This window comes from Notamacropus eugenii, chromosome X (genome assembly GCF_028372415.1).
Source record: "Notamacropus eugenii isolate mMacEug1 chromosome X, mMacEug1.pri_v2, whole genome shotgun sequence".
Classification (NCBI taxonomy): Eukaryota; Metazoa; Chordata; class Mammalia; order Diprotodontia; family Macropodidae; genus Notamacropus; species Notamacropus eugenii.
In genome coordinates, this window is record NC_092879.1 from 92,958,626 (window position 1) to 92,974,013 (window position 15,388).

Below are 15,388 nucleotides of genomic sequence, written 5' to 3' on the forward strand. Positions count from 1 at the left end.
CTAAGATTGCACTTCTTTCTTCCTAACAATTGAGTCATTAAATACTGGATGATATCCTAAAAAAAAGTCCATTTTCCAAAATGGTGGAATAGAATCATTATGTTGCTGATAGCAGAGTCTTCCTCCCTTAGCCACAACCAGGAATCTTCTCCCCCTGGGGAACAAGAACTAGGGGAGAGGTGAAGGGAGCAGGGGGCTGAGGCTTACCTACAATCACAGTTACTAAATGATAGAGCAGCTAGTAGGTGGCACAGGAGCTAGTAGGTGGCAGAGTGGCTAGTAGCTGGCAGAGGGGCAAGTAATTGGCAGAGGGACTAGTAGGGACAGTGGCTAGTAGGTGGCAGAGTGGCTAGTAGGTGGCAGAGGGGCCAGTAGGTGGCAGAGGAGCTAATAGGTGGCAGAGGGGCTAGTAGGGGGCAGAGCAGCTAGTAGGGGGCAGAGCAGCTAGTAGGTGGCAGAGGGGCTAGTATGTGAGAGAGGGGCTAATAGGTGGCAGAGGGGCAAGTAGGTGGCAGAGGGCCTAGTAAGTGGCAGAGGAGCTAGTATGTGAGAGAAGGGCTAATAGGTGGCAGAGGGGCAAGTAGGTGGCAGAGTGGCTAGTAAGTGGGAGAGGGACTAGTAATTGGCAGAGGGACCAGTAGGTGGCAGAGTGGCTAGTAAGTGGGAGAGGGACTAGTAGTTGGCAGAGGGGCTAGTAGTTGGCAGAGGGACTAGTAGGTGGCAGAGGGACTAGTAGGTGGCAGAGGGGCTAGTAAGTGGCAGAGGGGCTAGTAATTGGCAGAGGGGCTAGTAGTTGGCAGAGGGATTAGTAGGTGACAGAGTGGCCAGTAGGTGGTGGAGGAGCTAGTAGGGGGAAGAGGAGCTAGTAGGTGGCAGAGTATCCAGTAGGTGGCAGAGGAGATAAGAGCTGGGTTAATAGCTGGCAGAGTGGCTACTATTTGGCAGAGGAGAAAGGAGCTTTGTTAATAGCTGGCAGAGTGACTACTAGCTGGCAGAGGAGCCCGTAGGTGGCAGAGGAGCTAGTAGGTGGCAGAGGGGCTAGTAGCTGTCAGAGTGGCCAGTAGGTGGTGGAGGAGCTAGTAGCTGGCAGAGGGGCTAATAGGGACAGAGTGGCTAATAGGTGGCAGAGGGGCTAGTAGGTGACAGAGGGGCTAGTAGGTGGCAGAGGAGATAGAAGCTGGGTTAATAGCTGGCAGAGAGGCTAGTAGGTGGGAGAGGGGCCAGTAGGTGGCAAAGGACCTAATAGGTAGCAGAGGGGCTAGTAGGGGGCAGAGGAACTAGTAGGTGGCAGAGGGACTAGTAGGAGGTAGAGTGGCTAGTAAGTGGCAGAGGAGCTAGTAGGTGGCAGAGTGTCCAGTAGGTGGCAGAGGAGATAGGAGCTGGGTTAATAGCTGGCAGAGTGGCTAGTAGCTGGCAGAGGGGCTAGTAAGTGGCAGAAGGGCTAGTAAGTGGCAGAGGGGCTAGTAGGTGGCAGCGGAGCTAGTAGGTGGCAGAGTGACTAGTAGGTGGCAGAGGAGATAGTAGCTGGGTTCATAGCTGGCAGAGTGGCTACTAGCTGCCAGAGGGGCCAGTAGGTAGCAGAGGAGCTAATAGGTGACAGACTGTCTAGTAGGTGACAGAGTGGTCAGTAGGTGGCAGAGGGGTTACTAGGTGACAGAGAGGCTAGCAGGTGGCAGAGTGACTAGTATGTGGCAGAGGGGCTCGTAACTGGCAGAGGGACTAGTAGGTGGCAGAGGGGCTAGCAGATGGTAGAGGGGCTAATAGGTGGCAGAGGGCCTAGTAAGTGGCAGAGGGGCTAGTAGGTAGCAGAGTGTCTAGTAGGGGGCAGAGTGGCTAGTATTTTGGAGAGGGGCTGATAGCTGGCAGAGAGGCTAATAGATGGCAGTAGGGCTAGTAGGTGGCAGATGGGCTAATAGGAACAGAGTGTCTGCTAGTAGGTGGCAGAGGGGCTAGTAGGTGGCAGAATGTCTAGTAGGTGGCAGAAGGGCTAGTAAGTGGCAGAGGAGCTAGTAGTTGGCAGAGGGGCTAGTAGCTGGCAGAGGGGCTAGTAGGTGACAGAGAGGCTAGTAGCTGGCAGAGGGGCTAGTAGGTGGTAGAGTGGCTAGTAGGTGGCAGAGGAGCTAGTAGGTGCCAGAGGGGCTAGTAAGTGGCAGAGAAGGTAGTAGGTGACAGAGGGGCTAATACCTGGCAGAGGGGCTAATAGGAACAGAGTGGCTACTAGTAGATGGCAGAAGGGCTAGTAAGTGACAGAGTGGTTAGTAGCTGGCAGAGGGGCTAGTAGGTGGCAGAGGGGCTAATAGGAACAGAGTGGCTACTAGTAGGTGGCAGAGGGGCTAGTAAGTGGCAGAGGAGCTATTAGCTGGCAGAGGGACTAGTAGCTGAGAGAGCAGCTAGTAGGTGGCAGAGGGGCTAGTAGTTGGCAGAGTGCTTAGTAGGTGGGAGAGGGGCTAGCAGGTGGCCGAGTGGCTAGTAGATGGCAGAGGAGCTAGTAGGTGGCAGAGGGGCTAGTAGTTGGCAGAGTGCTTAGTAGCTGGCAGAGTGGTTAGTAGGTGGCAGAGGGGCTAGTAGGTGGCAGAGGGGCTAGTAAGTGGCAGAAGAGCTAATAGGTAACATAGGGACTAGTAGGTAGCAGAGGAGCTAGTAAGTAGCAGAGGAGCTAGTATGTGGCAGAGGGGCTAGTAGGTGGCAGAGGGGCTAGTAGGTGCCAGAGGGGCTAGTAAGTGGCAGAGAAGGTAGTAGGTGACAGAGGGGTTAGTTGGTGGCAGAGTGGGTAGTAGGTGGCAGAGGGGCTAATAGCTGGCAGAGGGGCTAGTAGGTGGCAGAAGGGTTAGTAGTTGTCAGAGCAGCCAGTAGTTGATGGAGGAGCTACTAGGTGACAGAGGGGCTAGGAGGTGGCAGAGTAGTTAGTAAGTGGCAGAGGGACTAGTAAGTGGCAGAGGATCTAGTAGGTGACAGAAGACTGGTAGGTGGCAGAGTGGCTAGGTGACAGAGGGGCCAGTAGGTAGCAAAGGTGTTAGTAGGTGGGAGAGAGGCTAGTAGGTAACAGAGTGTTTAGTAGGTGGCAGAGGGGCTAGTAAGTGGCAGAGTGGCTAGTAAGTAGCAGAGCGACTAGTAGGTGGCAGAGGAGATAGTAGCTGGGTTCATAGCTGGCAGAGTGGCTACTAGCTGGCAGAGGGGCCAGTAGGTGGCAGAGGGGCTAATAGGTGACAGAGAGGCTAGTAGCTGGCAGAGGAGCTAGTAGGTGGCAGAGGGGCTAGTAGGTGGTTGAGGGGCTAGTAGTTGGCAGAGGGACTAGTAGGTGGCAGAGTTGCTAGTAGGTGGCAGAAGGGCTCTTAGTTGGCAGAGGGGCTAGTAGGTGGCTGAGTGACCAGTAGGTGGCAGAGGGACTAGTAGCTGGCAGAGGGGCTAGTAACTGGTAGAGGGACTAGTAGGTTGCAGAGGGGCTAGTAGATGGCAGAGGGGCTAATAGGTAGCAGAGGGCCTAGTAAGTGGCAGAGGAGCGAGTAGGTGAGAGAGGGGCTAGTAGGTGGCAGAGTGACTAGTAGGTGGCAGAGGAGATAGGAGCTGGGTTAATAGCTGGTAGAGTGGCTAGTAGCTGGCAGAGGGGCTAGTAGCTGGTAGAGCAGCTAGTAGGTGGTGGAGGAGTTAGTAGCTAGCAGAGGGACTAGTAGGTGGTAGAGTGGCTAGTAGGTGGCAGAGGGGCTAATACCTGGCAGAGGGGCTAATAGCTCCAGAGGGGCTAGTAGATGGCAGAAGGGCTAGTAAGTGACAGAGTGGTTAGTAAGTGGCAGAGGGGCTAGTAGCTTGCAGAGGGGCTAGTAGGTGGCAGAGGGACTAATAGGTGACAGAGGGGCTAATATCTCCAGAGAGGACAGGTGGCAGAGGGGCTAGTAGCTGGCAGAGCCCTCCTTCCCTGCCTCAGCTCATTGCCAAGGGCTTGTGTCAAAGCCCTTGTAACCCTTGGAAAGTTATGAATGTCTTTCCCCATCCCCATTTAAAGGCATTAAATTCCTCCAGACATTGGGGAACAATCATGACAGTGGAAACATTGCTTGGAACCTTCCCCTCCCCTTTTCTGAAGGTAACTTCTGACTGACGAACATTCACTAAATTGTTGCACACTTTTCAGCTTTAAAAAAATAGGTGTGTTTTGGGGCCCCAATAATGGCCCGAACCTTGTGTCCAACTCTCTGTGACCCCATTGGGGGTTTTCTTGGCAGAGATGCTGGAGTGGTTTGCCATTTCCTTCTCCAGCTCATCGTACAGATGAGGAAACTGAGGCAAACAGAGTTAAGTGACTCAGGATCACACAGCTAGTGCATGAGGCCAGATTTGAACTCAGGTTGTCTCTGTTCTCTAGCCACTGTACCACCCAGCTGCCTTTACATAATCAGGACTTAATCCATGTTTGTTACTGATGGGGTTTGTTCTGGTGCTTCCTGACTTTCGGGACTTTTTTCCACCAGGACCTAGTACCCCTTTCTCCTGGAAGATCCTGCTACCCTCACAGCCTCTTCTTCTGCTTGATCAGAAGAACCTCAGAACCTCCATTTTAAGGAAAATGCCCAGGTCAGTCTTATGTACACCTTCATTCCTCTGTGGGCTTCTCACTTTGCTCTGGACTTGTTTTCTCCACCATTCGCCAGCATGGGTGCAGAATGTTCTAGAAGTGAGACCTCCTGTGTTCGCTGCTCAGACTCCCCCCATGCTAAGTTTTGGCTAGCACCCTCTCAGCAGAAGCAAAAGCATGCCCACCCCTGTATGCTTCCCTAGCCCTAGCCTGGACACCGGTGCTGAGTGAAAGAGTGCTGCATTTTGGGCCCTGCACGAAAGGGAAGACTGCTTGCAAAGGAAGAAGGGATCAACTCGGGTTCGAAGTGTGTGCCAGCCATATCTGTGACAAAAGGGAAGGATGGAAAACTAAACCTCAACAGTCAACCGTCAACAAGCGTTTCTGATAAAAAGCCATCCCAGGGTGAAAAGGGCCCTGGGGTCCCAGATTTAGAATTGCAAGGGGCATCTCTTCCAAGCTCCACATTTTACTGATGGAGAATCTAAGGCCCAGAGACACTAAATGACTCACCCCAGGTTAGCCTCTGTAGCCCTTCCTAACCACCACCTCCTACCTTCCCAATACACCTCCCACCAAAACACACACTCACGTCCGTGACCCTGACCTCCTGGCTGTTCCACAAGACACTGGGTCTCTCTCTTCCAGGCATTTTCTCTGACTTCCTGGTGCCTGGAATGCTCTCCCTCCTCATTTTTTCCCCCCATCTTCCTTCAAATCCCAACTAAAACTTCATCTTCTCCAGGAAACCCCTCTTAATGCTACTACCTTCCCTTTCTTGCTTATTCCCTATTTCTCCTGCATATAGCTTGCTTTGTATATATTTGTTTGCATGTTCTCTTCCCCCATTAGACTGTGTGCTCCTTGAGGGCAGGGACTGGTTTTGTTTTTTTGTTTGTTTGTTTTTGGGTTTTTTTGCCTCCTTTAGTCCTTTAGTGCTTAGCACAGTGCCTGGTAAATAGTAGGTACTTCATTGACTGACTGAAAGTAGGGAGAACCAACTTCTCGGGCTCCAAATCCAGCATCCTTTCCACTGCACCATGCTTCCAAAACCAATACATTGAACAAATATTATGGAGGGAAAGAAATAGTTTCAAAAATCTTCAAAGGGGACAGTCCCACAATGAATTCTCCCAGGCTCCTTTTCTTCAGGAAATGACAATGGAGTACCTGAGAGCAGCTCCAAAATGGTTCAAAAGAGCGATCGTGGGATTAGGACATGAGCAGAGTGCGTCACCGAAAAGAGAGCTGTCAGAGAAGACATGGAAAGAACAAGAGAGGGCACCATTTAGAACAGATGACAGAAACACTTCCAAGAGAGCAGGCAGAAGGAAAAAAGACAATGATCCATTTGGATTTACAAAACCGTAGAACAAAAATGGAGGATGAAAATTAATTGGACAAAAGCAAATGATGAAACTGGATGGCCACATGAAGCTAAGGGAGCAAAGTGGGGAAAACAGGATGAGAAGACATGGCATTAGAAGGATAGATCTTCCACAAAAACATGCGGAAATAAAGTCTAAATATTGAACTTCAGGAAATTATTCAGAAAAATTACCAAGAAAGATTGGAAAGAGAAGCTTAATTTCAGATCACAGATCTAGGTTGGCAGGCCACCTAGTCCTCTCTCTTTACTTTACAGGTGAATAAACTGAGGCCCATAGAGGTTAGAGACTTTCTCAAGGCCACATGGGTAGTAAGTGGCAGAGATGAGATATGAACTCTGGTTTTCTGACAATAATCCCAGTACCCTTCCCCCTGTACACAAGCTAGCCATACAGAGATATTAAACTGTCTTATCAGCCAGAAAGTTCTGCCCGCAAACATTCTTGTTCTTTCATTTATCTAACACTGGGACACTGTGTTTGATTATCCCTGGGTCTGCTTAGCTAGTTGTGTGCCCTTGATCTACTTTTCGATTTTGTCGAACTTGTGTCGAATTTGTACCAAATACTTTTGGTGACCATGGCTTTTGAATACAGTTTGAGTCTGAGTAATACTATGTTTCCTTGGCTCATATTTTTTCTTTATCATTGCCCTGGGAGGGGAGGATTCTCAAATGTTTGTTCTCCAAAAGGAATGTTTTTATCAAGTTCAATGAAGTCGATTTTTGATAGTTTGCTATCGTGCCAAATCTTTGGAGGCAGTGGTGTGCCCTATCTTGCTGCCACATAGGAAAAACAATCATTCTTTATGGAAATACAGATAAATAGCCCAGAGAGAAGTACAAGCTTCACCACACAACCAACAAGGAACTCTGAGTATCCCTCAACAGTTGCTTCTCTATATAAAAGCAACCTCTTAGGGTATCTGCTTCACACTTGAGAGTCCACCTCTGACCAGATGATCAGAAAGAGCCCTAACCTACCTTTGATGAGACCCCATTCCCATTTTCTCCTCCCTTCTTGAGCAGAGTTGCTCAAGCCATGAGTTGTCTCCTGATTTCTGCCTTCCCTCGGCCTTCCTTCTTTCTGCCTGAGCAGCTTTCTAAAACTCCAGTGTCCCATTGCACTCCCCAAATAGGAATTTGCTACCAAAGGAATGCAGCTTCTTATTTAAGAACTAGTAAGACAGTTCTTCCTCTTTTCCTCCTGATTTTTTAGACCCCATGAGATCCTTTCCTCCTCAGCTTGTTCTCTTACGTACCATATGAAAGTTACCAGTGTTAGCCTTGATTACTCCTAGTTGTAGAAAAACTTTCTTTCTTTGCTTCGTCCTTTTCTTGCTGTATCTACTTACTTAACTTTCTTCTTTTTCTCTCACTTGTTGACCTTGGGTTTTCAAATGTATAGTTCAACTCTTTTCTGTAAGTGCTCTGAATTTTTTCACCTTTGCATAAAAACCACTTTTTTTGTGGATGATTAGTTACATTAATGTTTTTGGAAATGCTAATTTAGAGTATGGAATTGTTTTTGCTTCTACTTTTCAGAATACCATATTTCCTTTTTGCCTTCTATTTCTCATAGTTGAGGAATAGTCTTGTGTGATTCTGATTGATTTTATTTGGTCTATGAAGGTTTTTCTTTTGGCTGATTACAATAGCTGTCATCTACTGTTTGGTGCTATAGCAAACTATCAAAAATCTGCTTCGTTGAACTTGACAAAAACATTTCTTTTGGAGAACAAACATTTGAGAATCCTCCCCTCCCAGGGCAATGATAAAGAAAAATTAGGGGCCAAGGCAACATAGTATTACTCAGACTCAAACTGTATTCAAAAGCCATGGTCACTAAAAGTACAAATTTGATACTAAATCAAAAAGTAGATCAAGGGCACATAACTAGCTAAGCAGACCCTGGGATAATCAGACGCAGTATCCCAGTGTTAGATAAATGCAAGAACAAAAATATTTGTAGGCAGAACTTTCTGGCTGATAAGACTTTCTGTTCAGAAAATCTGCGAAGCAGTTTGGTTTCCAGAAGCACCTTATTCTAGGCAGCCCAACAAGCTCCAAACAAATCGAGAATATTCAATATTACAAGTTAGAGCATTTAGAAAATTTCAGAGACTGAAAAGAGGTTCCCTTTACAACTATCCATGAGAGGAAAGTTCACAACCAAACACAGGATAGAGGTTATCATAAAAGATAAAATAGACTATTTTGATTACATAAAATTCAAAAATAATATGCCTAGAAGAAGCAGAGCAAACACTGACGGGGAGGGGGGTAGGAAATCTTCACCTCCATTATGTCTCTCAATTCTGATATCCAAGATGCATAGAGAACTGACCAAAACACATGGCACTAAGACCCATTTTCCAATAGATACATGATCAAAAGATGGGAACGAATAGTTCCCCGAAGAAAAATAAACTATCAACAACCTTGTGAGGCTGTACAAGGTACATGTCTGCATGGGTTGCCTAACTGGAGATTATAAGGGGTGTTGATGAGGATCTCTGGAATCCTATCCACTCTTCTCCAAGGCAAATTCCTGCCTTAGGAGGAACAAGAGAAGGGCCACAGGGTTTGGCGTTCTTTCTTCCAGTTTCTGAGAGGGGTATGGGATTACAATGTTTTCTATAGGCCCTCCTAAATATTGCTGGTATTGGGACATGATTTAGGTTCAAGACCAAGAGCCCCTTCCCTAGTCTTCAACTTAGATTAGCTAAGATTTGGCTTCTTCCCATGAAATGCTAGTTATACATAAGACCATCACCAAGTGAATAGAGAGAAAACCCATTTATGCAAGCAAATAGGAAGTGGAAATGAGAAAAGTTATATGGATTAGAATATACTAGAAAACATACAGTGGATGGCCTCTCCAGCTGGGAGCAAAATAAGTCAAATCCAGAAAGAGGTCCCAATTTCATCCAAGCAGAAATTCCCTGAAGTCTTTAGAGAGGCCAGCTCAAAATCAGGGGCATTTGGTAAAGCTGGCTTCTCCTACATGGCTGCCGCTTCCAAAGTCAGTGTGCCTCTCTCCACTGGTTGGAGTTGGTCCCCAAAAGAATGTTTGTTAACATATATATCCTCATGAAGATAATGAAAAATATTTTCTCTGCTCCGAACGCCACCCATGCAGGTTACATTATTCCTCAGGCTGCACCTTTGCAATCCCTTGGCAAAAGTCACCTGAGGTAAGCTTGAAATATACTTCCAAAATACAAGCATCAATGTTTTCATATCTAACATTCCCATAGGACTTTAAGGTTTACAAAGCACTTTATAAATGTTATCTCATTTGATCCTCAGAACAACCCTGGGAGGGAGGTGCTGTTATTATTCCCATTTTGCATTTGAGGAAACTGAGGCAGATAAAGGTGAAGTGACTTATCCAGAGTCACACTGCTAACAAATGTCTGAGGCTGGATTGGAACTCAGATCATCCTGACTCCAGGTCCAGAATTCGATAGAGATAGTGCTGTGGCTCCACTTAGCTGTCTCATGTTGTTGCTTTAAAATACAAGGGTGATTTTCCTGGCATCCCAGGGAACCAACCTATGGTACAGCTGAAAACAACAGAAAACAAATATCCATGGGTAGTACCTACAGTAGACATGAAACTCTAGAGAGCTTTACCCCACAAAGCACTGCTGTGACCATGTGCCTATGTTATATGTAGGACAGAGAGCACAGGTAGCTCAAGTATGTGCATAGCCCTAGTACACAGCCAACGGACATCAGAGAAATGAAGCAGATTCGAATGTACCGGAAAGTGCCTAAGTGAATAAAACCTAAAGTGAGATAGCTCAACTCAAATTAAAAGAGGACCTGACCTCACCCAAGTAGAAATTCCCTGACATCTCTAGGGAGACAAGCTGGAAGTCAGGGACATGGTGAAGAGCCAGCTTCCTCTACACTGCCCTCCCTAGCATCCAAATTCTCTTTCTCTTTCCCCCATTTGGAGTTGGTCCCCTGAAGAAAATATCTGTTACCATGCATAGTCCTGTCAAAAACAGAAAGGAAAATGTCTCACTTCTCGCAAAGCTCTCACACCAATTCTCTGCCACATTCAGGCACAGAAGCCTTGGATCATCAGCATTTTTTCCACTGGTCTAGAGCCATGCTTAAGTGGTTTAGTTTGAAACCTAGGTTAAAACCATATTAAAAAATCCTCCAAATCATTAGTAATAAGAAAATAGAAAATGAAAATAACTCTAAGGTTTTACCTCATACCCAACAAATTGTCAAAGATGCTAAAAAATAGCAATCATCAATGTTGAAAGGACTTTGTAAAACAGGGACACCAATACTTTGTTGGAGCTATGACCTGATCCAACCATTCTGGTTGAATATATGTGTGTGTATATGTACATATGCATATATACATATGAACACACACACACACACATATATATATATACATATATATATATATATATATATACACACACACATTTAAAGCAAAATATTCATAGCAACTCTTTTGGTGGAAGTAAAAAAACTAGGAACAAACTAGAATGGCTTGTCATTCTCCTACCTGGTATCAATCTGAAGCCCAGCTACCTTCTACATGAAACTTTCCTTTATTTCCCCAGTTGGAAGTGATGTGTCCTTCTGAACCTCTGAGGCACTTTGCACATCTTAAGTCACCTTTCACTTTGTGAATATAAGGTTCTGTTAATCTCTTAGCTCCCCTACAATACTCTGGGCTTCTCATAGGCAGAGCTCTAGCTTATTTACCTCTGTCTCTCCTCTCCTCCACCCACTAGCTCAGTGTCTGGAACAACACCTTGCACACAGTTGGTAGCCTTGTCTCCTCTCTGCATACTCCTTGTTCTCATCTAGCTCTGGGCATTTTCACTGGCTGTCTTTCCCAGCCTGACTGGAATACTCTCCCTCCTCATCTCCCGTCCTGGCCTCTACCTTCTTTCAAGTCCCAGTTAAAATCCCACTTTCTACGAGAAGACTTTTCTGATCCCCCTCAAATTCTGGTGCCTTCCTTCTGTTGTTTATTCCCAATTTTTCTTTTTTTTTTCTTGGCACTTCATAGCTATTTGTCTGTTATCTTTCCCATTCAGTTGGGAGCTCCCTGAGAGCCTCTAATTGAACCCCTGACACTTGGCACCATGCCTGGCACATACTAAATGCTTGATAAATGCAAATTGACCACCTGAATTGAAGTGGAACCCCCTCAAAAAATCTCCTGTAACCCTGAGTTTTTGGAATAGGTGAATTAGATTTTAATAGTCAATAAACCCAACCGATGTTTGAATATTGTTAAAGCTAATTCAGATGAATGATTTTAGTTCATACTAGGAGGAGTAAAAAGGGGGGGAGGAATATAACAGGTCAAATGATAAGATTCAACAAATCATCCCATTTTCCAGATAAGAGAATCGAGATTTAACAAGGGAAAAGGTGACACATTTACTGCCATCTTCACCACCATGAGAGAATGCTCAGGGGGGATGATACAAAAAGCCATCCTTCACAGAGACTCTAAGCTCAGCTAGCGCAGCACTTGTAAACTATCCATCTCAGTTGGAAAAAAAACAACCATCAGAAGCCTTGGCTTTGTGCCAGTGAGCTAAAGCTAATGAACCAAGCTAGGAACCACTACCCAAGCATCAATTAACTGACAATTCTCATAATCAATTGCCAAGTATCTCTGAGCCAAAGGAGTCCAGAACAATGTATGACAGGGAAAGATATTCCTTGTAGTATTTAACTCTTCTTTCATTATGACATTATGTCTACTTATGATGACCCTCTAAGTCTGAACCTGACTTTCCAAGTGCTCTTTCTTAAATGGTTAATAAAAAGGGGACTTGAGGTTGGAAAGAAAAAGAAATCGCTCTTAATCCAATAGTAGGTTTAATAGCTTTTGCCTACCTGGGAGATAAGGCTGACTTCTGCCTTGAGCATGTCAAGGGTGACCTCACTTTCTTTGATAGGGATAATAGGGTATAAAGCTGGCATTAAGAGTTGACATTTCTCTGGTGCTTACCATGTGCCAGGCACTATCTTAAGTCCTTTGCAATTACTAACTCATGTGATCCTAACAACAACCCTGGGAGGTAAATACTTTTATTATCCCCGTTTACAGGTGAGGAAACTGAGGCCAACAGGGGTAATGTGACTTGCCGAAGCTCACATAACTAGTGTCTGAAATCTTCCTGACTCCAGGCCCACCGCTCAATCCTGTGAAAAATCTTCCAGGTTTGGTGAGTCACAGAAGACACAAGTAGCTTCTTTTCATCAGTGAGCACTAGTGGAAGGGGCTGCCCTGGGAGGGAGTGGGTTTCCTTTCACTGGAAGTCTTCAAGCAGAGGCTGGACTGAGAATGCTGGAGAGGGCATTTTTGTTCATATCTGCACCCTTTGAGATCCCTGCTAACTGCTCCAACTGAGTCCTGACACAAATTCAAGCCATAGCTGGGGCGGAAGAGAGAAAAAAACCAAACAGATAAAAAGATATTTCCTGGTGAAGGCCGTTAGCCATGGGAATTTTCCCAGAGCAGATGTTCCCTTCTATAAAAGAGGGATGATAATATTTGACATTTGCGTGCACATTTAGGGGAAGAGGGTAGGGACCTGGGATTTCACTCCCTCTGGTCTGCAGATCAGCAACTCTTATACCTTTGAGTCTCAGAGAGTTGCCTGGGGACATAAGAAGCAAAAGAATTTGCCCATATTATTCTGCCCATTTTGCAGATGAGAAGTAAAAGAATTTTCCTGTGGTTACACAGCCAGGAAAGGCTCACTTGAGGATGGGGCACTTCAGCCACAGGGTTTACCTTCATACTCTTGTAGGTTTATAATACTACTCTGTGGTAGCAGTCCCCCCCCCCCCCCCCCCGCCCCCCTGCCTCCCGAAAAGGAACTTATTCAAGGTCACACAGCAAGCCGATGACAGAGCCCAGGTTACATCACAGGTCTCATAAAGCTCCTCCCCTGTGCCTTTTCTGTCGTTTCACATTAGCTCTCCATGATGGAGGACAACAAAAATGAGGCTGAAATCTCGAAATAAATTGTACTCGAAATAAATGAAAGATATTGCATTAGATCTGGAGCATTAGGGGGAATCTCTCAGGAAGCAGGAGACTGAAATGTCTGCTTTTCTATCTGGAGATCATATCCACATGTTGAGCCATTCTGTGCTCTCTCATTTCCCCCTTGTGGGTGAGAACTTTAAAGTCCCTACTACTTGGGCTGTGTCTACACAACTCTAGAAGCCTCAATTTAAGCCACTGACATCAAACTGGTTGTATGACATCACGTCCACAAAACAACTGATGGATTAATTTCTTTTTCTCTTCCACTGTTATCTATCTTGTCACCACGTAGACACAAGTTCTTTAGTGAGCCCCAAACAGGCACAGAAAAGCAACACAAATCAGCACGTTTGTGCCCGAGCATTTAAGATGCAAATGGAAACCATCCCATCTCTCCTTTGTTGAATTCCACCCCTAAGTCTTCCTTGTTCCTGATGATACTATGATGACTCAACTTCTTCCTAGGTTTTTCAAAAATGAGTGACCATGGGGCTTCTAGCCAGGAAAATATGGGGAAAGTTTCAAAATCTGTTAACACTTTTCAATCAAATACAAGAATATCTGTTGAGTAATTCATTGGATCAGGAATTAAACAAGCTGTTTCTAAGGTAGAAGCAGCCTGCAGCAAAGACAAAAGATAAAGTCTGCCTACTGCCTCCCCGCAGATGTACCCTGTGGCCAAGATCCCAATTTTTTTAATTTTGATCAATAAAGCCAATGTTGAATTAAGTGCTCTTTCCTTTCATTAGAATAGCGCTGCCCAAATGCTTTTTGTCAATTAAAAAAAAGAATATAAAGCTGTGCGTCTGGTTAAAAATCAGCTCTTCAGCATGGCTCATTATGCACATGAGTGCCTATAATTCACAAAGCTGAGAGGTGTTAGCATTGCTGAAACACACACACACACACACACACACACATCCAGCTATCAGAAAAAAAACACCACTTAAACAGAGGCATCTGCCTGCATTATCATTCTGCAGGTTGTCTTTGAACAGACAAAGCGAACAAAGAGAAAGGTGGCAGCTGCTCTGCATCCAAGCCAGGCAAAAGCTTGTCCTTCCTGGGAAAACATGAGCCCTCCCCCCAATCAGGCCTTTGCTCTCCAGTTTCTGCAAGCGACTCCAGAAGAAGAGATTTTCTAATATTTTTTTCAGCAAATGATGCTAGACTCTATCCTTATTATCTCTGTACCTTCAAGGAGGAGGGGGCAGAGAGATCATAATGTAAGAAAAGCCAAGCCTCTGGCTTCCTCAAAGGAAATATTAGTGAGCACCCATCCTTTGAAATTGAACAATTCAGCTAACAGATCCAACAATACTGTGAAATGGAACAAGATTTTCTGCATCAAATACAGTTTGGTTTTTGCTTTCTCGCTTTTTTCTTTTTTTGCTGGAGGCAGTCTGAACGGAGAGGCAGTGTGGTGGAGTACAGTGGTTAATCTCAAATAGGAGAGGAGACAAAAGGTACAGAAGGTTCCCTGTGGCCCACGTACTGATTTAGTTTGAAAATGTAATATTATCTATGTTTTATTGTATTTTAATTTATTTTGTTCAATGTTTCCCAATTACATTTTGATCTGGTTCAGGCCTCACTTGGGAGTGTTGTGAGAGGCATATGGCCCATGAGGCCTGTGCTTGATGCCTCTGGTGTAGAGTTACCATGTTGGAGTAGGAGTCAAGAACACCTGAGTTCAAAAGCTGACTCAGACACTAAGCTATATGACTTTGGGTGAGTCATTTAACCTTGCTCAGCCTCAGTTTCCTTATCTGTAAAATGGAAGTCATAATAGCACCAACCTAACAATGTTGTTAGACTCAGATGAGATAATATATGTAAAGTGCTTTGCAAATCTTAAAGCATCTCTTAAATGTTAACTATTTTTATTCGAAAATGTTCTGCAGTGAGTACAGGTCACCTTTCAACAAAGGGGAAACTAATCCTGATTATTTTGGTATACTATGAAATCTGCTTGAATTCTCCTGGTAGGCATGGAGATGCCCCAGTCAGTGGTGAACAGGAATAACTGAGGAAGATCAGGTGACCTTTGTAAATTAGGCAGCACGAGGGGCTGAAAGGTACTTCTAGCTTCTGTCACTGCCTGTGTATTTACTACTAAAAGGTGGCTAAGACATCTTGGGTGCTGCCTCTTGACTGAATCCAAGTTTGATAGAACAAACCCTTTTATTAAAGAGATTTGTCTGTGGAGTTTGGATTCAGTCAAAGGGTTGTACTTGAGGACCTAGTGGGTCACATGTGACCTCAAGGCTACAGGTTCCCCACCCCTTAAACCTTAACCAGAATGGCTCCAATTACAAGTCTGTCTAGGCCAAACACTCTCAGTGTCCAAGCTGCATGAAGAATGGACACTGAG